This window comes from Garra rufa, chromosome 13 (genome assembly GCF_049309525.1).
Source record: "Garra rufa chromosome 13, GarRuf1.0, whole genome shotgun sequence".
Classification (NCBI taxonomy): domain Eukaryota; kingdom Metazoa; phylum Chordata; class Actinopteri; order Cypriniformes; family Cyprinidae; genus Garra; species Garra rufa.
This window is the reverse complement of record NC_133373.1, coordinates 28,938,550-28,964,354: the sequence shown is the minus strand read 5'-3', so window position 1 is coordinate 28,964,354 and position 25,805 is coordinate 28,938,550. Positions and strand designations below refer to the sequence as shown.

The window sequence follows — 25,805 nt, the reverse complement described above, 5'->3', positions numbered from 1 at the left end:
AATGAAATTATGATGTTTGTGGGACAAAAATGTACAGTATTTGTGTACATTTTTGTAAGCTTTTGAACAGTAAGATTTTCCCCTCAAAAAATAAAATAAAATAAATGATACTGACTCCAAGCTTTTAAATGGTATAGTGTATAATGTTACAAAAGCTTTTTTATTTCAAATATATGCTGATTTTTTAGATCTTTCTATTCATCAAAGAATCCTGAAAAAATGTACTCAAGTATTTTAAATATTGATAATGATAATAAATGTTTCTTGAACAGCAAATCAGCATATTAGAATGATTTCTGAAGGATCATGTGACTGGAATAATGATGATAAAAATTCAGCTTAATAAATTACATTTCAAATATATTCAAATAGAAAGCAGTTATTTTAAACTTTAAAAAATATTTCTCTGTTTTTGCTATACTTTGAATCAAATAAATGCAGGCTTGGTTAGCAAAAGAGACTTCTTAAAAACATTAAAAATCAAAAACGTTTGACTGGTAGGATATATATATATGCTTTGGGGACACGATTTTCAAAAAAGACATTAATACTTTTATTCAACAAATGATCAAACAGTGAAAGTAAATACATTTTTAAATAAACATTCTTTTTGAGAACTTCTATTCATGAACGAATCCTGAAAAAAAATCTAGAATGGTTTCCACAAAAATATTAAGCAGCACAACTGTTTTCAGCTTTGAAGATAATAAGAAGAAATGTTTCTTGATCACCAAAGCAGCATATTGTGACAACAAAAATTCAATTTTGGCATCACAGGAATAGGTAAAAATGTTTAAGTATATTAAAATAGAAAACAGCTATTTTAAATAATAATAATATTTCACATTTTTACAGATTTTTACTGTATTTTTACCAAATAAATCCAGTCTTGGTGAGCTTAAAAAAAATCTCACTGACCCCAAACTTTTGAACTGAAGTGTGTAGTAATAGTTTGCATGAATGGCATGGAGGGTCACAGAGTTTAATGAGTAAACATGCTCCTCAGTGACTGACTGCACTCGCAAACAGTCACGCTCTCTGAATCCCACAAACCAAGCATGTAGGGTTCACAAAGTTTACACATTCTGCAATATATTCCTATACCCTCTACGACACCCCCTTTGTTTTAAGGAGTAGTTAAGAGGCCCTGAGTCTCTTTCTCCTGCTTTCTTTCGTTCCCATAGTGTGCGTTGATGCTTTTGACATGCACACAGGCAAATGGGCACAGACGTACATACACACACACCCTTTTTCTGGGAACAGTAATGCATTTCCTTGCTCGTATGCTTCAAAGATAGGGCTTTCCTTTTATGTGCGGATGAAAGATTGTGCGCATGAGTGACCGTATGCAGTAATGTAGCGTGAACTCCCACATTTGAGCTTATATGTATATGTATGCGCGTGTGTAAATAAAATATATATTTAAACACACACACACACACACACATACAGTTTTATGATAACTGAAATGAGCCACTAAACTCATCTGTCTGTGGTTTTACAGTGTCCTTCTCTGTTTCTGCTTTTTATTTCTCTTAGTGTAGAGGCCCAATAAGGGGTTACATGGGGTACCAGAAAAAGGGGCCCCTCGCCTTCTCTCTCTTCCTTCTTTTTTTATCTGAGTTTCCCTCCTTCTCTTTCTCTCAGATTACTGTGAACGGGTGGGTGGGGGTGCGAATTTACACTCTCCTGTGTTGTGTATAGACCTTGAGGGAAACATACAGTATCAACGTTGTTTGAATACAAACGGCTCATTATACAACAGTGTATGAAAGCTATGCATGAAGAGTTTGCTTAAACACTGGCGTGGTAGAGGATTTAAGGCTGTTTATAAAAGTGGTTTTCGCTTGCTTCTAGCTGAATGTTGTGTGTTTATAGTTCACTATCTCAGCCTTATTTTCTTAGGTCTGAGAGAGAATAAAATAACCACACTGTTTGTGGTATTTCGATTTCGATGCAGTGAAAATGTGCAGCAACAATTGCAGAGGGGAAGTACAATATCTAAAATCTTTTTTTTAGGTATTTGCGAGAAAAAAAGTCAGAACAGAGCTTTTATCTCACAATTCTGACATTATAACTCGCTGTTCCTAGTTTATATCACACATTTCTGACTTTGTAACTTCACAACGAGTTTATATCACGTAATTCAGAGAAAAAAGTCGGAATTGCGAGTTTATATCTCACAATTCTGAGCAAAAAGTCACAATTGCAAGCTTATATCACGCAATTCAGAGAAAAAAGTCGCAATTAGTGAGGTTATATCTCACAATTCTGACGTTATAACTCACAACTGCAAGTTTATATCATGCAACTCTGAGAAAGAAGTCGCAATTGCGAGTTTATATCATGCAATTCAGAGAAAAAAAGTCACAATTATGAGTTTATATCACGCAATTCAGAGAAAAAAGTCAGAATTGTGAATTTATATCTCACAAATCTGACATTATAACTAGCAATTCCTAGTTTATATCACATAATTCTGACATCATAACTCGCAATTGAGTTTATATCTCACAATTCTGAGAAAAAAGTCACAATTATGAGTTTATATCATGCAATTCAGAGAAAAAAAGTCACAATTACGAGTTTATATCACGCAATTCAGAGAAAAAAGTCGGAATTGCGAGTTTATATCTCACAATTCTGAGCAAAAAGTCACAATTGCAAGCTTATATCACGCAATTCAGAGAAAAAAGTCGCAATTAGTGAGGTTATATCTCACAATTCTGACGTTATAACTCACAACTGCAAGTTTATATCATGCAACTCTGAGAAAGAAGTCGCAATTGCGAGTTTATATCATGCAATTCAGAGAAAAAAAAGTCACAATTATGAGTTTATATCACGCAATTCAGAGAAAAAAGTCAGAATTGTGAATTTATATCTCACAAATCTGACATTATAACTAGCAATTCCTAGTTTATATCACATAATTCTGACATCATAACTCGCAATTGAGTTTATATCTCACAATTCTGAGAAAAAAGTCACAATTATGAGTTTATATCACGCAATTCAGAGAAAAAAAGTCACAATTATGAGTTTATATCACGCAATTCAGAGAAAAAAGTCAGAATTGTGAATTTGTCTCACAAATCTGACATTATAACTAGCAATTCCTAGTTTATATCACATAATTCTGACATCATAACTCGCAATTGAGTTTATATCTCACAATTCTGAGAAAAAAGTCACAATTATGAGTTTATATCACGCAATTCAGAGAAAAAAAGTCACAATTACGAGTTTATATCACGCAATTCAGAGAAAAAAGTCAGAATTGTGAATTTATGTCTCACAAATCTGACATTATAACTAGCAATTCCTAGTTGATATCGCATAATTCTGACATCATAACTCGCAATTGAGTTTATATCTCACAATTCTGAGAAAAAAGTCACAATTATGAGTTTATATCACGCAATTCAGAGAAAAAAGTCAGAATTGTGAATTTATGTCTCACAAATCTGACATTATAACTAGCAATTCCTAGTTGATATCGCATAATTCTGACATCATAACTCGCAATTGAGTTTATATCTCACAATTCTGAGAAAAAAGTCACAATTATGAGTTTATATCACGCAATTCAGAGAAAAAAGTCAGAATTGTGAATTTATGTCTCACAAATCTGACATTATAACTAGCAATTCCTAGTTTATATCGTATAATTCTGACATCATAACTCGCAATTGAGTTTATATCTCACAAAAAAAAGTCACAATTACGAGTTTCAAGCAATTCAGAGAAAAAAGTCAGAATTGTGAGTTTATATCAGACAATTCTGAGAAAAAAAATTTGGAATTGTAAGTTTATATCTAGCAATTCTGACTTTAAAATTGGCGATTGTAAGTTTATGTCAGACAATTTTGAGAAAAAGGTCAGTGAAGTAAGTTAAATAGAATATTTTGCAATATCTAAAATCTTGGAGAAATCAACGCTAAAATGATTAGTAATTAATGCGAAGTTGTACGCAACCCACATTGTGCACTCTTTCCAATAAAGCTACATTTAAAAAAGAAAGAGACAGACGGATGGATGGATAGAGATTGCTCCAGTGGGAGAGGATTGCTGATGATCTAGCTGGGGATGACATCACCTCTCAACTGAAAGGGCTTTTAGACTGATTGATTTGCACATATGCGAGTGAGAATATGACGCTGATGTGTGTGAGCCTTCGCAGTATCAGCGGCACTTACGACAGTGTGTGTATTACTGGTCTGAATGATTGGTAAAGTCGTTGCCTACAGATTTTCTTTCCTCTCAGTCAGTGCTGCTTGGTAAATATGGGTTAGTGTGCCTTTCCTGTCTCTCCTCTCCCCACTTCTTCCCCCTGTTTGTTTTACTTTTCCTTTTCGTCCACCCAGCTTTTTGCTCCCTTCTACTTTTTTTCCCTCTTCCTGCAGCTGTGCAAGGATTCAAGGATTTTCCAGGAGAACACAAAGGCTTGGAACAGCCAGGATTTTGTGACAGTTTGAAGACGCTTTCAACTTCTGGTTAATGTATTAATGTTGTTTTGACTTCTTGTTTGATATAGGCTTGTTGCATACAGTATATAGGTGGTAAAGACAATTTTCACTGGTGTGAGGATTAGTCTCTAAACTTGAGGCTCAGTCAGGTGGCTGGTCATATGAGCTGACTTAGTGTGCGATGTGTGTATGTACACATACAGTGTGTGTGTGTGTACAGAGAGCGAGCGGAGATTAAACTACGGATCATAGTGTAATCTGCTGTGTGGTTACATCAGCTTCACTATCACACCATGCATCATACCAGATTGTTTAATGCAGAGAGAAATTACACCACGAAATAGAAAACTGGTGAGGAGAGTCAGGGGAAGAGTAAAGGCAAGGCAAAAACAGCCAAGATAAATAAGAATGAGGAAAGAGCTTTGATTTTCTACCAGTTGCTGATCAGGATAAGTCTTTTGAGGATGTCAGGAGGATGACTATTTTTTTCAGCCTTTTTGGTTTGTGTGTTCAGACAGCCTCCTGCCTACAAAAAAACAATAAATAAATAAAATAATAGTAATAATTTTAAATAAAATAAAATAGAATAAGTAAATAAAATGAAAATAAAACAAATTAAAAAATGTATGATCTTGCACACAATTCACAAACAATTAGTTATTTTAATTCTGTGGTTCAAACGTTTAAGGTCAGTATTTAAAAAAAAAAAAAAAAACTTCAACATAACTGATTTTTTTTCAGCAAGTATATATTAATACAGCATCAAAAAGGTGACAGTAAAGACTTTTATATTGTTACTAAAAAGTTTCATTTTCAACTAAATGCTGTTCTTTTAAACTTTCTATTCAAAGAATCGTAAAAAGAATATTATGTTTTTCACAAAAATAAATAAAATTAAGCATCACATCCCTTTTCTATGGAAGCCCATTTTCGCCCACTAAATAAAAATGGTAATTGTGTCTTTTTTTCTTCAGGATTGTGTGATATGAACTCACAATTGCTAATCATAAGGTCAGAATAGCGAGATATATACTCGCAAATCTTTATTTCTCAGAATTCCGAAACAAAAACTTCCACAATCATAATTCTGACTTTATAATTGTGAGTTTATATCTTGCAATTCTGTCTTTAGAACTTGAATGTGCGAGTTTATATCTCAACGTTTCTGGAAAAAAAAGTCGCAAATGGCAGTTTATATCTCAATTCTGAGAATAAAGTCAGAATTGCAAGTTTATATCAGACAATTCTAAGAAAAAAGTTGGAATTGTGAGTTTATATATCACAATTCTGACTTTGTAACTCGCAAGTGTGAATTTATATCTTGCAATTCTGTCTTTAGAACGCGAATGTGCGAGTTTATATCTCAACGTTTCTGGGAAATAAAGTCGCAAATGGGAGTTTATATCTCACAATTCTGAGAAAAAAGTCGCAATTGCGAGTTTATATCAGACAATTCTAAGAAAAAAGTCGGAATTGTGAGTTTACATCTCACAATTCTTACTTTATAACTCGGAATTGTGAGTTTATATCTCAAATCTGAGAAAAAAGTCAGAATTGCAAGTTTGTATCATGTAATTCTAAGAAAAAAAGTCAGAATTGTGAGATAAAATTAAATAAAAAAGTAACTAAATTGAATATTTTACTGTATTTTTAATCAAATAAATGCAGCCTTTGTGAGACTTTTTTCAAAAACAAAAAAATCTTACTGACCCCAGACTTTTGAATGGTAGTGCCATTCCATTAAATGTATAATCCTGCAAGTTTTTTTTAAGGAACTGAAAAACAAACAGATCAATAATTTTTTTAACTTAATTAAATACCTAAGTATCAATAATTAATTAACACATTTAAGTATTGGAATTGTTCTTTCTGTTCTATAGTTTTACCAAATCAAAATTTTTTCAAGAACCCCATTGGTTGGGAATCACTGCTCTATCATATGACCTCCTGATGACCCCATTTTAGCATTTGTTGAATGCGTGTGGGTGTGTGTAAGTTTATACAAGAGTTCATGTTTCTTTGTGTGTGTCAGGGTATACGGAGTGTATATTTGATTGGCCAACACTACTCTCTTCATGGTCCACTGAGGTTTCGTCTCAGCGGTGAACAGGCAAATTTAACATCAGCCAGGTACCCCATCATTAACAGAAACAAAACCCAACACAGACCATGCTTTAGGAATTCTGAAAATCATGCAAAGGATTTTTAAAAAAGCATTCACATATAATTTCCATTCTAGCCAAACTTTTTTTTCTTGCTTTAACTCTAAAAATTGTACAGAGACTGTGAGAGCTTGTGCTGAGGATGAGGAGCGTTATTGGCTGACTTGCACTCCTCCCCCATCTGTGATTGGCTGGAAGGTTCAGTGGGGCATTCAATCAGCGCAGTGGAAGCATATGTAGGTCAGTGTGTAGCTGTGCTGCATGGTGTGCTCGAGTGTGTGTGCAGTCGCGTACTCTGGCAGTCCTCCAGCTCTCTCTTTCAGAGTTAGAGAAAAGGGCGGAGGGGGAGGGAGTGAAGGAAAGGACAGAGGGAGGAGAAGACCGTGAGGCCTCTTCTATCCAGTCTGCGCATTAACGACACTTAAACGCATTAGTGTTTAGTCTCAGATTGGTGACAAACATTTGGGACAACTTTTCTGAATGTAACGCTAAACAGATTTGCATTTCGTGGCCAGAGATAGTCTTTTAACCTTGTGAAAAGAATCTAGTTTCCATAGACGACGTCAACAATGGCTGCTTACTATGACTGAACCTTTGAACCAACTTCGACCAAAGCGCTACATATAAATACATGAGAATGCAAACACAAATTTAGTGTTTTTTTTTTAAGTAGATGTACCATTGACAACCTAAACAGACTTTGGAAAGCTGTACTGTTTTCGAAGGAAGTGGATTTACAGTGAAAATAAGAGAGAAAGAGAATGTCGGGGTGAGGGGAAAAAGCAGGCTTTGAGTGTTGTCCAAAACTACACTTCTGTATCTGTCTTTAACGACTGTGCCCTGAAAGTGCCCCATGTACTTCTAAAGCACTTCCCTCTGGCACAGCCAGGAATTTAGCTCGAGTCCCTAAGGCGTGCCACAAAAAGCACCGAAAGTCTGTTGAGCTGCTAAGCTTACCCGCAGTGAATAACTATCCCCTTCTAAAAAGCTCCCACTGCACACACGCACATGCGCTAGGCAACCTGGCACAGGCGAAAACATCAACTTTCTTATATCTCCAGACGCTGGATGTCTAGACGGTGAGAGCGAAAGGGTCGGACAAAGAGTCTCATGAGCGTCTCTGTCAGTGCATTTTACAGTGAACCAACTTAAATATGCGCGCCTACCCAAATACAAAATTACTAAAAGCCTGGTGGGCACATTCTACACTTCAATGAATTATGAATCACTGTTGTTAGGCAGATTGAATGCACAAGGTCCTTACCCAGATTTCATACAGCCCACATGCACAGCTCAGCAGTCTGTCTCGACACATATTGTTAGCAGAAATATGTGATCCAGTTACTTTTTACACTATTTACCTTGCCTTACTGAATATAGAATCATGCTGTCTTTGTCTGTCTGCCTGTCCTAGACATTAGGGATGTAATGATATTGTCAATATCGCGATAGCATAGTCTCAGTCTCAATATTATCATGGTCACATGACGATATGAAATGATAGGTTATGCCAATATGGTTTAATCCCTTCATTGTCTGTTTTCGTTGCGCGTTTCAAAGCAAAGCGCGCACTTCGTTCAGGCAATCAGCTTGTGAACTCTGAGTTTAGTGCGCGTTTGGGAATACTACTGCCACCAGTTATGCTTTATATTACGCCATTTTAATAGATTTGTCGTGAGACACATTTTTGTAAGCATGTTTTTACTGAAGCTGGAGTTTTCCTTCAAAATAAAAGATCTACTCTTGTTTCCGTCAAAATAAAAGCTTAAAAATGCAGAATGAATTGCTGACAGTGGTTTAAATGCAGTCCAAATTAGGAAAGATATTGGGAAAGAAGTATTGTAATTTCCCTATAGTGTAAAGGAAAAATAACAACTACACTGTACAAAGATTTCACTAGTTTTAACTTAAAAACTTAAGTTCAGCAGCTGCCTTAAAACTTTAAGTTAAATCAACTTAAAACTTTAAGTTATTTCAACTCACAACAATAAAATTAGTTAAAATGACATGTTCTTTTAAGTTGATTTAACTTATACTTGTAGTTTTATGTTGATTTAACTTAAAATGTTAAGGCAGCTGCTGAACTTATGTTTTTAAGTTGAAACTGGTGACAACTTTTTACAGTGTATGAAATATTCATTTTTATTTATTTTACAGTGCAATTGTTTTACAATATATGGCTATCGCTGTCGTTGTTGTTATTATTATATTCTAATTTGTTTGGCTTTCTAAAAATGTAAATTAGACTGAAACAGCATATCACAATTAAAAAGAGGGTTGAGTCTCCTTTAAAGTTCAGGTACAAGTCAATTCACTTTTTTCTGATTTAAATTTTCTTATTTAAGAACATGGGTTGGAGCTCCTAATTTTGAACTCTCAAAGTGCATTAGATAAAATAATTTAACTTGTACAGTGTACAAAATGTTATTTTTTTCCTAATTCTTAATTTGTCTTTTTTTTTTTAAATATTGCAATAAATATCATATTGTGGACTTTATATCACGATATTACTGTATTGTGACATTTTGATATCGTTACATCCCTTCTAGACATCCATCCATTCTGTCTTCAAGTCCTCATGAAATCAAAATCAAAGTTTTTTTGGCTTTTAGTGTGAATATGTAGCCTTAAGGTTGTCTATAAGCTAGTGTGTTCAATGACAAATTTCACATTTAGAAGATATAAGCATTCAAAACTTACAGTCTCTAATTTTGATGACATCACCCTGCACTTCAGCTTCTCATCAAACTTTCTGTCCAATCAGATGCTGTCTAGAATTTGAAGTGTCCCGCCCCGTACACTATAAATAGACGCTGAAGCCCTGGCTAAAATCAGTCACTTGTTCACAGAATATGTATTTTCTTTACAGATCATGTGTGCGAGACGACCACAAAATGAATCTGACCCATTTGAATTCTACACTGAATGCTGTATTTTCATGCCTATCAAACTCAAATGTGGCTTTACCGAGCTCAACAGCTCTGGCCCAAGCTTTGATATAAACGAAACGCTATTGGCTATTTAAAAGTAAGGAGCGGGACTGCTTGATATGCCCCACCCTGTTTTCCTGTTTCAGTTAAAATTACGTCAACACATAGAATAACGCTGTGTGTTTTAAATCCGTTATGAACGGTAGTCAGGACCTTACAACTTTTGTCGGAAAATCTGTGTTTACACAGGAGTTTCGTTGACACCTTGAAACACAAGTAGAGACTGAAAAAAAAAAGCATCAGCTGACAGCCACACCTTAAGACTACACGCATTATTCAGTTTTGGACCCTGTAAGCAGATGGGCGAAGAGGAACCCAAGAGTAAACATCCTGCACACCTCTGTTGGTTTTTCGTCTCTCGTATTTCGTCTCGTGATCTGACCGCCACTTCTGTATGTCTGCGAATAAAAATAGAACATAATCTAACTTCCCTTTTCTGATGCCTATTTAAATCAGCAAATTATAGCCTTAGTCACTGCTGTGGGTGAAGAAGCGTTAGCATTTTTGATGCAAGGAAAGCAAAGTTTTTTTTTGAAGAGGTTGTAACAGTTGTGCAAAGTTTACATTATGTCATTTGTGTCAGAGGACGGTTTAAATCCAGTTAGGACATTTAATATATATAAATAATATATCTGTATTTGTATACTGTATGTGTGTGCGGGGGCGTACATGTACAGTATATGTCAGAAGGAGGGTTGCTATTCAGGTTTTTCAAGTTGTCTGAGAGTTGTGCTCTCCAGTCGTCAACTGAAGAACTTGTCAGCACTTTTTGCCCCTCCTACCCCCCTGTTTCTGAAGGGATTACTGCGCAGACCTCTTTGAAAAGTGGTTTCATGGTGAGATTGAGCCTGTGGATTGGCACCCTGCTCGTGTATCGGTGTTCTTTAGTGGATGGAAACCAGTGCTATGTGCTCACTCACGTATGTCTTGATTGTATGGAGTTCCAAAGCTCTTTTTTTAATTCCAGAGAGAGGCCCAGTTGGACTATGAGTGTGCGTGTGTAATGATTCTGGAAGGAGTCCAATTTGCCGGAGAGCGTGTGAATGCGTTGGAGCCGTGCCAGAGAGTTCAGTGCAGTAGATGAGTTGTTACTGGAAGGCTTTTGTTCTGGGTTCCACTAGAGAAAAGCCCTTTACAAGAGTCAGCCAGTCAAAATGGCAGAAGGGAGAAAGGAGAGGAAAAGTAGAGGAGGAGGGGGAAAAAACTCAAATGTCCTACTTGTGAGAGTGATCTATTATCGAGGACTTCACTAACAGCCTTCAAGATTCTGCTGAGATACCACTGCCATGGAGATCCATCATCCATGCGTTCCTTTCTGTAATAAGCTGAGTTTACCTCAAGCAGTCTTCTAGGAACTGTGGCTTGCCTTGGAATTTTAGGGCTAATTATGCCCCTAGACATCATAATTCAGACACCTGTGTTTTAACGCAACACAGGCATATCACAGTGAACAGATCAAATTATATATATGGGTTAAAAAAAGTGCACTAAATTAATGACTGATTAAACATAATCATACTAATAGTAATATATATGAACAATAATAATATTAATTATAATTAGTTTTTTTTTTTTAAATCATGTGCCCAACTCATATTTCATATATTTACCCCCCGGTAAATAAATTTGCGTAAAGAATTTCTCTGGTAAATATTCCTTAAAAAATAATGTTTCAATAATAATTTTTTTAGTAGTAAGGCCTATGAAATATTTTCCCCCTCCTTTTTTATCAAATTCTGTGTTTTCCTGTAATTTTCTTGATTCCATTTAATGGTTTCATTAAATTTGAATAATCAAAAGCATCTCTAATTAATGATTTTATAAAAATAATTTATTATTATTTTATTTATTTATTTTATTTAGAAAAACTGAATAAAAATAAATTCTAGTAAAGAATTCTCGGTTTCTCTGGTAAATATTCCTTAAAGGTTTAATAATAATTTTATTAGTAGTAGTAGTTAGCCTGGCGAGCCAGACTTACATCAAGATGTTTAGTCTGGAAACTCTCCATAGACGCGGCTTACTCCGAGGGGCGGGATAAACGGTTGTCTCTCAAAATCCCTATGCACGCAATAGGATAGCGCTTCAACCAATCAGAGCAACGAAGAAGGTGACGTAGTAATTGGTATATTAAGCTTTTTCCGTATCCAGTCGGCAAAACTCCAAACACATCTTCCTTTTTTAAAAATGACTTAAGTGCCGTTCTTTGCTCGTTTCTTAAAGAAAAACTTAACTCCAAGTCCTCCAGAGTCGCGGCCAAAGCCGATTCGAAAGACCGCTGTTCGACAGCTGCAGCCGCCATTCTTTGTTTTTCAAGTGGCAGCCGTCGCAACTCTGTCGTCATATGTTAAGCCCGCCCCGCCTACTCTATACGCGTTGTGATTGGCCTGACCCAATTTGGGTTTTTGCAGCTAGAAGGTCTATTGAGAGTGTCTAGACCCACCTGGCTGCAAAATAATTTTTGCTGCCGCTAGGGTGCGTCTAGATTTCTAGGCTAAGTAGTAGTAGTAAGGCCCTATGAATTTTTTGTTTCTCAAATTCAGTTTTATTTTTCTCAAATTCTGTTTTTTTTTTCATTAATTTTCTTGATTCCATTTTAATGGTTTCATTTGTATTTATTAATCAAAAGCATCTCTAATTAATGATTTTATAAAAAAGTACTTATTATTGTTTTATTTATTTATTTATTATTGTGTATTTACATTTTCTGGTGAATAAATTCTAGTAAACAATTTCTCTGGTAAATATTCCTTTAAACTTTATTAGTAGTAATAGCACTATCATCACATTAAGTAATATATTTCTGTCACAGTTTCTTCAAACTAAACCGAACTTTTATTTTGACGGGTTTCTTTGAAGACCTTTATGATGATAGTTTTTCTCAAAAGAAACAATAAAATGATCATGAAGTGACTCTCAGAGCAGCTCAGAGCACATACTACTTTTGATTTATTCATCCCAAATTTGGCAAATTCCGTGACATTCCGTGTTATAAAGGAAATTCCATTTTTATGATCAGATTCTGCCATTCTGTCCATATTTTTCCACATCGCGGAAATTATAGAGCTCTAATACTGATGATATGTAAATATTTCCAAATAATTTCTTTAATTACCATCTCTGCAAATGTTGACCAGTTCTCACAGCTTTCATTTTTTGTAGTTACTTCGACCAAACTGGTCCCAGGGTGATTTTTAGTGTGACGCAAATGTCCAGATAGTTTAGAAGGCCATAGCACATAGTATATATGAGGTCTGGAACAGGAAATAGTTGGAGAAAGAGCTCTCAATGGTTGTGGAAGTGAGGTCTAAGAGCAAGACCAGACGTGCGACACAGTAATGAAGTTAAGGGCAAAGGTCTGTAGGATGTTCTCCTGGTGTCACTCAACAGTTAAGTGGCTATGACTCCTACATAAAAAACCTATTCTTATTACCCACACCTATAAAACTAGTAGACAAACCGCTGCCGAGAAGGTCCAGAATACCTACAGTAAGCTATTAGCAGTCGCATTTAAAAAATATATATATTTTCTCAGAATACTTGACTAATTCTGCATGGCTGTCACAGTGTAGAAATGCATTTTGCAGGCAGATTGTGTAGTTACAGCATCTACCAGAAAGGGTTCATTGGACCACGCTAACCAGGCAAACCTTGACCCCTTGAATACAGCGCAAGGGATTGTCATATATCTCTGTGAAAGGAAAGTGTGAGAGCGAGAGAGAAAGTGTAGAGGGGGAGGGGGAAAATCAATAGACAGACGCAGCTCAGAGGACATATCCGTGGGGTGTGTTTCAGTGTGTTTCGTCATGATAGGGAGCTGCAGCATTAGTGAGCATGTGGTTAAGCCTTGTGTGCTTCAGAGAACCAGAACAAAGAGACATGAAGAAAGAAAAGGAGATGAACGAATAAGTGACAGATCGAAGCCTCCTAAGCCAGTTACACAGAAAAGGGACTGTGCTGTTCAAACCAGCCGTGTCCCAGACATACAAACACCGGCCCGGCACAAGAAAACACGCTCTTGTTTGTTTGTTTTTGTTTATTAAGTTGTCAGTGAGGTTTTTGTTCAACTCAACTAGTGTGTGATTGGCTTGGGCCAAAAACATGACATGAAAAGCTGGTCTTTTAGCCTTTTCTGGCTACACTGTATAAATGAGGAAGCAAATGAGTAAAGGAAAAACACAGAGGCGCAGAGGTGGATGTTATGCGTATTCCTGCACGTCTCAATATTTCTATGTTTAGAACTGTAATCTCCTATTTATCCAAACACACGTACGCAGCCAAAGTGACCCCATCCTTAATCATCTAATCAGGCTGGTTTATTTTGAAGGAAGACATTAGCAGGCACAGCTCTTGGCTCTTGTTAATGTTACGGAGGTTAAAGGTGTACTCAGCAATTTTTGATTTATGTTCGAGGTGGACTAGATAGCAGTCATTTTCAAAAGACACGTAGTGTTTTGCATTCAGCACCATGCAAACATACACGTTTTTAATTACTGATACACTATAAAAATTCACAGTAGGGCTGCCTCCTAATAGTCGACCAAAATTTTATTAGTCGCTTAGTTGCAGAAAAAAATATTCCACAGGAAGTGGCGAAGTCACGCAGTCCGTGACGGACAGATCGTTAACAGCTGGTCTATGTGGTAAATACAGTACTTCGGGCAGGACATCCATTGACCTTAAATATGGCTTTTTATCTGAAAGATATATGTAGTAGTAACTTTACATGGCAGCTCAATCTAATGTTAACCTAGAAAAATGTGCACTATTCAAGTGTCTGTGCGGAGTGTGGAAGTTGAACAGTAGCATGCTCACTGCATGACAGATGGAGGCGCCGGTGTGTCAACTTACTCTTAAAATACTCCGTCGTTTTTGGTCATACAGATAATTTGAATCTGTAAAGACTCTACGTTTATTTATGTGCACTCAGAATAACAACAACATGTTGCGCTTTTGTAAAATAATTAAAGCAAGAAAACAGGATGCGCTTTCTGCCATCTGTGTCTGTGAAGTTGAGTGCGAAACTTTGAAACTATGTGTATACTTGCCTTACAGACATGAAAAATGTATCTATAGAGTGTGAAATGTCTACTTTTAAATAAACCAATTTAAATAGAAAATAAATTTTCTCATATTCTCAGATTATGTAATCCATATGAAACATGCATACATGCATATAGTTTATCAATAAATTATTAAAGCGTTAAAACAGTCTCGTTGCTGTTTTTCCCTGACACATTCATTATATCTGCTGGTGCGCTGTGGCAAGCTTTTTTTGCATGCGCGTTTTTTTATTTTATTTAGAAAATGACAATCGCTTCTCTAGACAAGGCACTTCTTCCTCAGCTGGGATGGTGTAAAGGTCTTTAAAGCTGCATTAAAACTGCAATTTAGACCTTCAACCCATTTATCCCCATTGAAGTCAAATACATGTAGAAAAATCCTGGAATAAGACATGAACAAAATGATTAATATGTCATTTAGTCCACACCCAGTGTTTTATGGACCCCAATAACTGTTATCACATAGGCAAAAATGGTGCACTGTCACTTTAATGAAAAAAAAAACTGCTTACTGTACCTTTCAAGATTAACTCTTGAGGCTACACAGTGTACTGAGAACATGAACTTGTCATCTTATCCGAAGCCACATTGCATCAACCAATGATATCGTCCTTCTCCTTTTCTCTTTATCTCCCTCAAGCACATGCATTCATAACCAGAACAGTGGTAACATGCTGTACAGAGGGTGTAAAAGTGCAAGCAAAGCAAAAAACCAAATTGGTTTAAAAGCCGGAGGAGTACATTCCAACATTATTTAGATATGTATTAAAAACTCCCATCAGATTATCCACCGCTGACGTGTGAAGTAGGTCACCTGGTCACAGAACAAATAAAGTCTGAGCATTACTATCCAGATTTGTGCGTGATACAATGTGCATGCACGTGCAGCCCAGCGAGAGTGTATTTTTGTTTGTGTGTGTCACATCAGCAGAAACAGGAAATCATGCGGCCCAAAAGTCAAGGCAGCAGGAACTAGGGGAGGGGGGTGAGAATTGCTGGTACAGCAGAAAAGCCTGTGACACACTCTGCTGTAACGCTACTTTCTTTGTTTCTTTTTTAGGTCTGTTGAGACCCTTGTGAATTATACATCCCTGGTGCAGGTGTTACTGTAAATGTAAATGATCGTCATACAGTGATATTCAGTAATGTTGCATGTGGAGGTGTGATAAAGACATGCTGCTTTGTTGTTATCTAGTTTTTGCAGGAAAATGTGTGAGGGGTGCTGGCTCTCCATATTCTGCAGAGCTCAGCAAAGTAAAATGCGAGTTTCTACGCAAATATTTCCAGGCACGCACACGCGCACACACAGAAGTTTAGCTACTGGTCAGTAGATAAAAGCTGGAGGTCAGTTTTAATAGCACCTCTGGTGAAGTTGAGGTCAGGGCAGCCATCAAATCATGCCCAAAATCAGTCAAATTGTGTCTGAAATCGCTATTCCAGCAACTTTGTGGTGAATTAAGAGTGATTTTTTTATATATAAATGATACACTCTGATTTATAATGCACAATCAATGTATATTTCTCTGTGCTATATTTCACACAATCCAAAGCGAGGGGACTCCAATGCAGCTGTCTTTATTTCTACAAAATTGATTGAAAAATGTATTTAATAAATAATTAATTAATAATTTGAATGTTTTTTTAAAGACGTCTTTTCTGCTCATCAAGGCTTCTGTGTTTAATTAAAAATGCAGAAAAAAACAGTAATTTTGTGAAATATCATTGCAATTTTAAATAGTGGTTTTCTATTTTAATATACTTTAAAATAGAATTTATTTCTAGTTTTCAGTCTCACGCAATCCTTCAGAAATCATTCTAATATGTGCTGCTTAATATTTTTTTGGAACCTGTGATAGTTTTTTCAGGATTCTTTGATGAATAAAACATTAAAAAGAACAGCATTTATTCAAAATAGAAATCTTTTGTACCAATATACACTACCGTTCAGTTTTGGATCAACACATTTTTCATTTTCTTTCTTTCTTTGACAGAAATTGATACTTGTATTCAGCAAGGATGTGTTAAATTGATAAAAAGTGATAGCAAAGACATTGTTAGAAACGGGGTACGTACAGATACTGTAAAATGAAATTCCAGGACTTTCAAGGACTTTTCAAGCACTAGTTTTTTACATTTTCAAGAACTTTAACAGGGGTCTCAGTTATCATTCTGTTTCAAATTCTAAAAAAAAAGAAAAAATAGATAAATGAAAATATACTAATAAAAAATGGCAAAATTAAAGTGAAGCACATGCAAAGTATTACATAGTATTATACTTTAGTAAAACCATTTGTATTTGTGTATACTTTTTCCTTTTTTTTTAAGTTTTATTAAAATAGAAAACCACTATTTTAAATTGCAATAATATGTCACAACATTACTGTTTTTTCTGTATTTTTAACTAAATAAACACAGCCTTGATGAGCAGAAAAGACATCTTTAAAAAACATTTATATATTTTATACATTTGTGGTCCATGACCCTGGACCACAAAACCAGTCATAAGGTTAAATTTTACAAAACTGAGATGTATTTATAATATGAAAGCTCAGTAAATAAGCTTTCTATTGATGTATGGTTTGTTAGGATAGGACAATATTTGGCCGAGATACATCTATTTGAAAATCTGGAATCTGAGGGTGCAAAAAAATCAAAATCCTGAGAAAATCACCTTTAAAGTTGTCCAAATTAGGTTCTTAACAATGCATATTACTAATCAAAAATTACATTTTGATACATTTACAGTAGGAATTTTACAAAAAATTTTCATGGAACATGATCTTTACTTAATTTCCTAATGATTTTTGGTATAAAAGAAAAATCAATAATTTTGACCCATGCAATGTATTTTTGGCTATTGCTACAAACATACCCCAGCGACTTAAGACTGGTTTTGTGGTCCAGGGTCACATATATATATTGATTTGCTTAGGTAAACATTATTGTTTACCTTGAGTATATGTACAATAAATAAAGGATAATAGGAAAAAAGGATAGAAAATAAAATAAGACATTACCCTCTTAATAAGGGCTTTTTCTATTTACGATGTGTCGACTTTTTTGGGACACAGTGTGCTCTTGTGTTTTTGCATTGCGCCATGTTTCTTAGTCTCTCTCATGTGTAAATAATGCAAACCAGGCCTGCCCAATGAATAGTGAATGAGATTTCGAACACAGTATAGTGAGCTTTGATTGTTGTATACCCAGTTTTAACAATCCACTTCAACACCAATTCATGAAATTCATGTAGGCATACAATGAAATTGTAAAAGCAAATAAAACCCAGGCTTGCCTCTTGAGCAAGCTGCATCTTTGTGATCATAGCTAGAAAAGCCACAGTGTATACACATTCTCAAACACACAAACACCCGCAAAAATAAAACAGAACAGGGCCTTTTTTTAAATCCGGCCCAGATGTGCATAAGAGCGACAAACATTCGCATAGAGACGGAGCCAAGCGCTGATAAAGATGTTTTCAGTTACTCCCGAGAGCCACAGCAATGTGACGACAACAGCCATTATGAACAAATTCATTATGAGAATATTATTAGAATAAAAAGAAAACCTGTTCCATTATGAGTCTTTGTTAAATTACTCGGCATTTCCCGTATTCCTCAGTGAATCATCCCAGCAGTGTCACGCAATCCTGCGCATGTGACAAGTTTACAGAGGCAAACCTTTGAAACCAATTATTCACTGAAATGTCACAAGCTCTGTCTGCTATTATAATAGGGTAAATATCGCAGCTGCAGCAGCTGTAGTCATCCAAATACGTGTTGCTTGTTCAATACATGCTGCTTGCATTTTGCTAGACAAACAGGTCCTTGGCACGATAAAGTGAGAAGCGAATACAGCAATGATTGAGAACAGATTTGTTGGAGCCATGAGAGCTAGTTTTATTACTTTTCGAAGAAAAAAACAACTCTCTCTGTTGTAGCATTTGGAAAAAGAAATCTAGCTTATACTAGTAGACCTGTCTGGCAAAGACTTATGAATAAATAGGTCCCTACTCTATCAATTTGGCCAGGTTAACCTGGGACATCAAGGGACACAGTGTTCCAAATTGGAGCTAAAAATATCACATGTGTGGCTGATGTCTGTTCAGTGTTGTTTATCTGTTGAGTCGGCCGTGGGTCTTTCATATTCCAAGAGAGATGCCAAAGAGGGTGTGGAGCAAGAGTTTGGACGTGTGGGAAGTCAGTCGAGCAGCGGAGAGAAGTACACGACAGATACGCACTTAAAGGATTGTCACACATGAGTGTGTATATTTTATGCATGTATGAGGATTTGATAGTTTACTATGGATTTGATAGTCAACTTTCTCTTTTTTCCCCCCCTACCTTGTTTACATTTGTAGACTTTGCGTAGCCTGTGTAGTCTATCACCCTAAATAGCTGAGCTTTAGATGTGGTGCAGACAATTCTCTCGGTCATTCATCACCAACTGACAGGAAGGGCACATGTAGTACTTCCTGATTAGAGAGAGGACATAATCTTCTTGCTGGATTGGTTAAATGCAGTTTTAAAACTCTGTACAGTTGTACTTCAGAATAATTTGTCATCTGGGTTTTGGACTAATTATTTACCAATTCATATAAATAAATAAAAAACTCCACCAGTCAAAAGTTTTTGAACAGTAAGATTTGTAATGTTTTACTAAAGAAGTCTCTTCTGCTCACCAAGCCTGCATTTATTTGATCCAAAGTACAGCAAAAACAGTAAACTATTTTATTAGTTTTCTATTTGAATATATTTTAAAATGTAATTTATTCCTGTGATTTCAAAGCTGAATTTTTAGCATCATTGCTCCAGTCACATGGTCCTTCAGAAATCATCCTAATATTCTGATTTGCTCCTCAAAGCATTTATTATTATTATTTTGAAAACAGAGTAAATTTTTTTTCAGGTTTTCTGATGAATAGAAAGTTCAGAAGAACAGCATTTATCTGAAATAGAAATCTTTTGCAACATTATAAATGTCTTTATCATCACTTTCAATCAATTCAAAGCATCCTTGCTAAATAAAATTAATTTCTATAATTTCTTTAAAAAAAAATAGAGAAATATATATATATATATATATATATATATATATATATATATATATATATATGAGAAAAAAAACATTTTTTTTTAATTTATGTCGATATTGATATTCCCCATACTGACATTTGACATGATTGCATATCAGTGTTGTTTTAGTGTCATTAAGATACTTTTATAGTTTTAATTTATTATTTTTATTTTAGTATTAGTTTTTATTTTTATATTTTCCATTTAATTTTAGTTAAATTTTTTATTAATTTTGTTATGTCATTTTTTTTTATTTTTGTATATAGTTTTCTGTTAAATTTTATTTCATTTTTACTTCAATTTATGTACATAAAAGTACATCAAATTTATTTTTTCCTTAGTAATTTAATCCAAGGTTTTAGTTAACTATAATAAGCCTGTTATATACATCACATAAACCATTATTTTCTGAACATATTAATGGAAATTAAGCATAATTATAAAGGTGAAAGCTCTGAAAAATTAAAAAGTGGGCTTAAAGTCCTTCTTATTTTTATTTAACACCACCCTTCCCTCCTTTTTCTCTTTTCCATCTCCATTGTGTTTGTTTAGAGTTGAACGGATGGGATTTGCGGTTCTTTGGCACACAACACATGTCTGTTAATGGGACTATCTGTACCCGAGACGCACATAATGTTGTCCTAAGATACTCCCTGCCACCTAATACTATTACTACAGGCGCACCGCTGTGACGTCTCAATGAGTCAGTGGCTGTGACATGCTAATGAGAGCGTTTGCCAAGCTCTGGAATGAGAGTGAACGTGTTTATATGAATATTTGCTTTTGCAAGCTATAAATACACAGCTGAAATGTGAGGGAATCAAAGTTAGAAGTGATTGTGTACATTTGCTGGACAGCACAGATGACACATACAGTGCAACAGTGAGGTCAGCTATGTAACTGGTGTGTGTTCGTGCACGCCTGTATATGAACAATGTGATTGGCTAAACAGAGTGGGCTGGGAAAGCCAACACCCCCTGGATCTGAAGTCCCAGAATAAACAAGGAGGTCTTTGAACCTGCCACATTATGCAATGTTCACACAACACACACATACTTGGGTAGTCTTACATGCTTAAGATGCTTTGTACTGGTCATGTTTTGGAAACATTCGCTCCGATTATTAGTTCTGTGAAAAACGCTGGTGGGAAAACAATAAACATTCCCATAGATTTGCATGCAGTTATGCAATCGTTTCTAGCTGGCTAGTCATGCATGGCCTGCACAATCACTTTAATATGTGTTTTGTACTTTTAGCTAGAGAAACTCTTATATTGTTGGCTAAGATGTAAAAACTTTTGAAAGAACAGAAGAAAAACAGAATGAGAACAGAAAATACAGAATGTACTTTCAGAGAGAACTCAAACCCACTCCACAAGCAGTCCACTACAGTTTTCAGGCAATTCATATACAAACTTTCTCTCTCACACACACACACACACACACACACACACACACACAATTTTGAATAAGATGCACACACAGAAAAGGAGAGACGTCCTGTGCTGGCCGAAAAACGCACATTTTGGTTGGATGGAATGGAATGTTCTCTCCTTCTCTCCAGCAGTCAAGGCAGCTGGGAATGGGATGAGGCGATAGTGGGAGGGTGCGGGTCAGCGCGCTTGGACCGTGTGTGTGTGCGTCTGTGTGCTTGTATTTGTGCCTAAACTGCCTTTCTTATCACCTTTGCTGTGTCAGTGATAGTGTTCATCTAGTCAAAAAAATGACTGAAGAAAATGTTTGTTGATGAATATCTTACTCAGGTCAGTACTAAATAATGATCCTTCTTATTTTGGTCAAATAATTAACATTTTGCAGATTCTGTGTATGTAAACTTTTGACATCAACTGTACATAAGAAACAACAAACAAACCCTCTTTTGTGCAAACTACTTCCTTCCGCCACAGATGCAAATCTAAAGTTGACAGTTGAGCCCAAGCCTTCATAACTAATTAAAAAACGTCGCTTTAGAACTAGTAGTAGAGTTGCCTCATTGAAAGATTATTGTATTGCTGTATTAAAAGCTCACTGTATTATGCAGAGTATTATGAGAGAGCGAGAGAGAGATGGACTGAGCGAGTGTGATTACCTGCATTCATTCTTCAGTTCAATCTCATATTCAGAATAAAACATTAGTTTGATTGTCCGCTGATGAAAGTGATATCTTTATCGTAATATGCTTTCATCTGTTAAGGATTAATTTGATGAAAGTGCTGCTCAGTGCATTTGTTGGCTGCGTCTTACAGCGTGTTGTTGAAAGTAAAAATAACTTCCTTATTTACAACCCTGTTTCAGTCTCTTTCAAAATAAAAGTTCTTGTCGCCAATGAAACTAATCGCCATCACGAACACACACACACACACACACACACACACACACACACATTATTACACCGTCACTATTATCATTTATATAAAATGTTATTTATTGAATAATAATATTTAATAAACAACAACAGCCATTTTCTGTAAAGACAGAAAGTATGACTAAAACAAAATTGTGCAAAATAACACTGGTCTCATTTGCCCTGTAGTTTTTCCCTCCCAAACTCTCTTAAACGATTTGTCTTTTTCTAACTCTCCTCTGCTCTGACCCTTTCCTAAAAACATAAACACTAGACTTCTGAATGTTTTCTTTTCCTTTTGGTTACAAACATAAAAGCACACATGGACTGAATACTAAGAAAGCCAGTACTTGGGTTTGCTAAGAAATAAGGATCTATTCCTGCAGATTTCTGGAAATGTAACTTCTGTGTACACATTCGCACACACACTGCCCTCCACGCTCTGTATGTCATTGAAAGGCAACCGCAGTCAAATGTTCAGCTGCCAAACCCGTATTCACACAATGGCCCTGCCTTGAGTTACTGCAGTAAGTGTGTGCTCTTGCTGCTGGAATAATGCTGGGTATGTGTGTGATGGAGAGAGAGAGAGAAAGAGAGAGAGAGAGAGAGAGAGAGGGGAGAGGGGGGGGGGGGGAAGGAAGGACTTCATGACTCCTTATGAAGATGTGAATTGTGTTTTGTTATGTGGAATGGTTGTGAACTCCAGAGAAAGATTAGTTGCTCTTTGCTTGCTTTCAAGCTTTCAGAGGAATTGCATTCACATGTAAAGTTTCAGGATTTTTTTTTTCATACCAGAGATTGGATTGGTTGATATACAGTATAAAGACTATTTACAATATGTACTTTTTTCAATATACACTACCAGTCAAAAGTTTTTGAACTGTAGGATTTTTGATGTTTTTTTAAAGAATTTTCTTATGCTGACCAAGCCTGAATTATTAGATCCAAAATACAGCAAAAGCAGTAATATTGTAAAATGTTTGTACTATTTGAAGTAACTGCTTTCTAGTTGAATATATTTGAAAATGTAATTTATTCCTGTGATCAAAGCTAAATTTTTAGCATCATTACTCCAGTCTTCAGTGTCACATGATCCTTCAGAAATCATTCTAATATGCTGATTTGCTGTTTAAGAAACTTTTTATTATCAATCAAAACAGTTGAGTAATTTTTTCAGGATTATTTGATGAATAGAAAGATCCAAAGATCAACATTTATCTGAAATAAAAGCTTTTGTAACATTATACACTACAATTCAAAAGCTTATAGTCAAAATATATATATATATATTTTTGGAAAATAAATTATATAAATTAATGCTTTCATTTATTTATGCTTTAAATGGATCAAACGTGATGATAAAGACATTTATAATGTTACTTCTTTCAGATAAATGATGCTTCTATAAACTTTCTATTCATCAAAAAAACATGAAAAAATTCTACTCTGCTGTTTTAAACATCATCATCATCATAATAATAATAATAATAATAATTATAAATGCTTTTTGAGCAGCATATCAGAATATTAAAATGATTTCTGAAGGATCATGTGACTGGAGTTATGATGCTAAAAATGTAGCTTTGAAATCGCAGGAATAAATTACATTTTTTAAAATATTCAAATAGAAAACAGTTCTTTTAAATAGTAAAAAAAATCGAAATTGTATTGTTTTTGCTGTACTTTGGATCAATTTCAAACATTATGAAATACTACTAATATATTTGTTTTTATTTGCCTGGTGAAAATGAGAACATCAAGATTTATACTTCATTTACAAAAATCATGTAAGTTTGATTCATTTATGTGGATCATTTCAAACAGGTTTTGAATAGATTCAAAACTCTAAATAGATTCAAACTCTGATTTAATAAATCAGAATGAATCAACATTTCACAGAAGTCTAATGTGGTATTTTTCATGTATTAAATTAAGTACATAAATATTAAGCTATATCATAAATTTGAATATTTTTAGAATATAAAATGTATATTTTATTTTAGCTATTGCTCAGCCCTAGTCTCAACAGCAACCTACAGTTAGAGTGTCTCTATTTAAAATGTCCTCTTAATCAATATAATTTTCTCCCGTCTAACTCTTTTCGTGAGGGTTGGCAGGTTTAAATCCCTGTGGTTTTGGTTTGGTTGATTTGTGGGCAAGTGCCTGCTGGTTACAGGTTTGTATAGTCACTGGCTTCCTGACATCACAAAAAATTACCAGTCAGAGCGCAATAACATTCAGAGAGCACCAGATAACCAAAACACATCTCTCAGAAGAAGAATGTGAGCGAAGCTGTAGTTGCGTGTGTGTGCATTGCGTGGCTGCTGACATTGATGGATTGTTACCACATGTTGCTGATGGACAAAAAGGTCTCTGTGTTCCAGAGAGATTCTGTATGCAGCTGGGCGCTCAGTTAACAGCCTCCCAAACACACATACACACATGTGCAGAGAGATCATATACATTATACTGACAAAATGGCTTCAATTTAAAAGCAACAGGTGAAAACTGATTGTTTTGGATTGTTTTAGCATTAAACGGAAAGATTGTTAGTGTCCCATTAGTTGTAGGCTGAAAGGAGATTAAGGAAAGTGTGTGTGTGTATGTGTTTTCTGACTGAGAGGATAATTATAGGCTTTACAAGGTGTGTGCACTGCACTTGTGCATCTCGTAGTTTGAATGTGCTGCATACTAAGTGAGCATTTTATTGAAAGTATACTGTGACATTTAAAGTAAGTAGGGGATAAAATCCAAACCCTTTTTTTCTGCAAGCTATATTATATTTTATGGCAGTGCAAGGGCAGTAGAGTTGCTAACCACAAAGACACTGATACTCTGACCATCAAAACACACGCACAAACACTCAATAAACACTTATTAAGGTCCTCTCCTGAGGGCCTTACCTAGAGCAGGATTACGCATTAAGGAAGAGTTAAAAGAAGAGAGGTATATGCTTGGACAGAAAGGAGAAAATGTACTGTATTTGGTGTAATTGGCATAAGTTTGTTTTTAGTGTCAGTGCCACAAGAGCTGCCAAGCATCGAAGGAAGAAAATGAAATTGGTTTTAATGACTTCATTCACAACATGCTGCTCCATTGAGGTTTTAGTCATAGCCTTCCGCCTCTTTTCCCTCACACACACAAACATTATGTCATTAATCTCTAGAGAGACTTGGCACTGTAAACACCGGTATCCGTGGTATCGCTCGTCATAGCTCAACACACACATCTTGTGGATACTTCAGTTGAGAAATGTGCACATCAACATGAACTAAGCTCTTTATGTCTGATAGTTATAAATAATATAGCACAGTATGTTAGAACGTATATTATAATTTAAATATTTAGCATTTATTGACACCTACAGTTGACGTCAAAAGTTTACATACACCTTGCAGAATCTGCAAAATGCTAATTATTTTACCAAAATAAGAGGGATCATACAAAATGCATTTACTTACATGTGTCCCAGAAGACAAAATAAGTTAAATTTACCCTGATCTTCAATTTCAATTTTTTTCCCTTCTGAAGCATCAGTGAGCATTTGAACCTTCGGTAATAGTTGCATATGAGTCCCTTAGTTGTCCTCAGTCTGAAAAAAGATGGATCTCAAGATCATACAGTCATTGTTGGAAAGGGTTCAAATACACAAAAATGCTGAAAAACCAAATAATTTGTGGGACCTGGATCATTCAGGTAGCAACAC

General features: G+C 35.4%; 1 protein-coding gene across 1 annotated transcript in view; it reads left to right on the top strand.

Annotated features, from left to right (window-relative positions):
* Positions 1–25,805, top strand: part of foxo3b (forkhead box O3b) — a 40,920-nt gene that overhangs the window by 9,147 nt on the left and 5,968 nt on the right. The window lies entirely within an intron of this gene.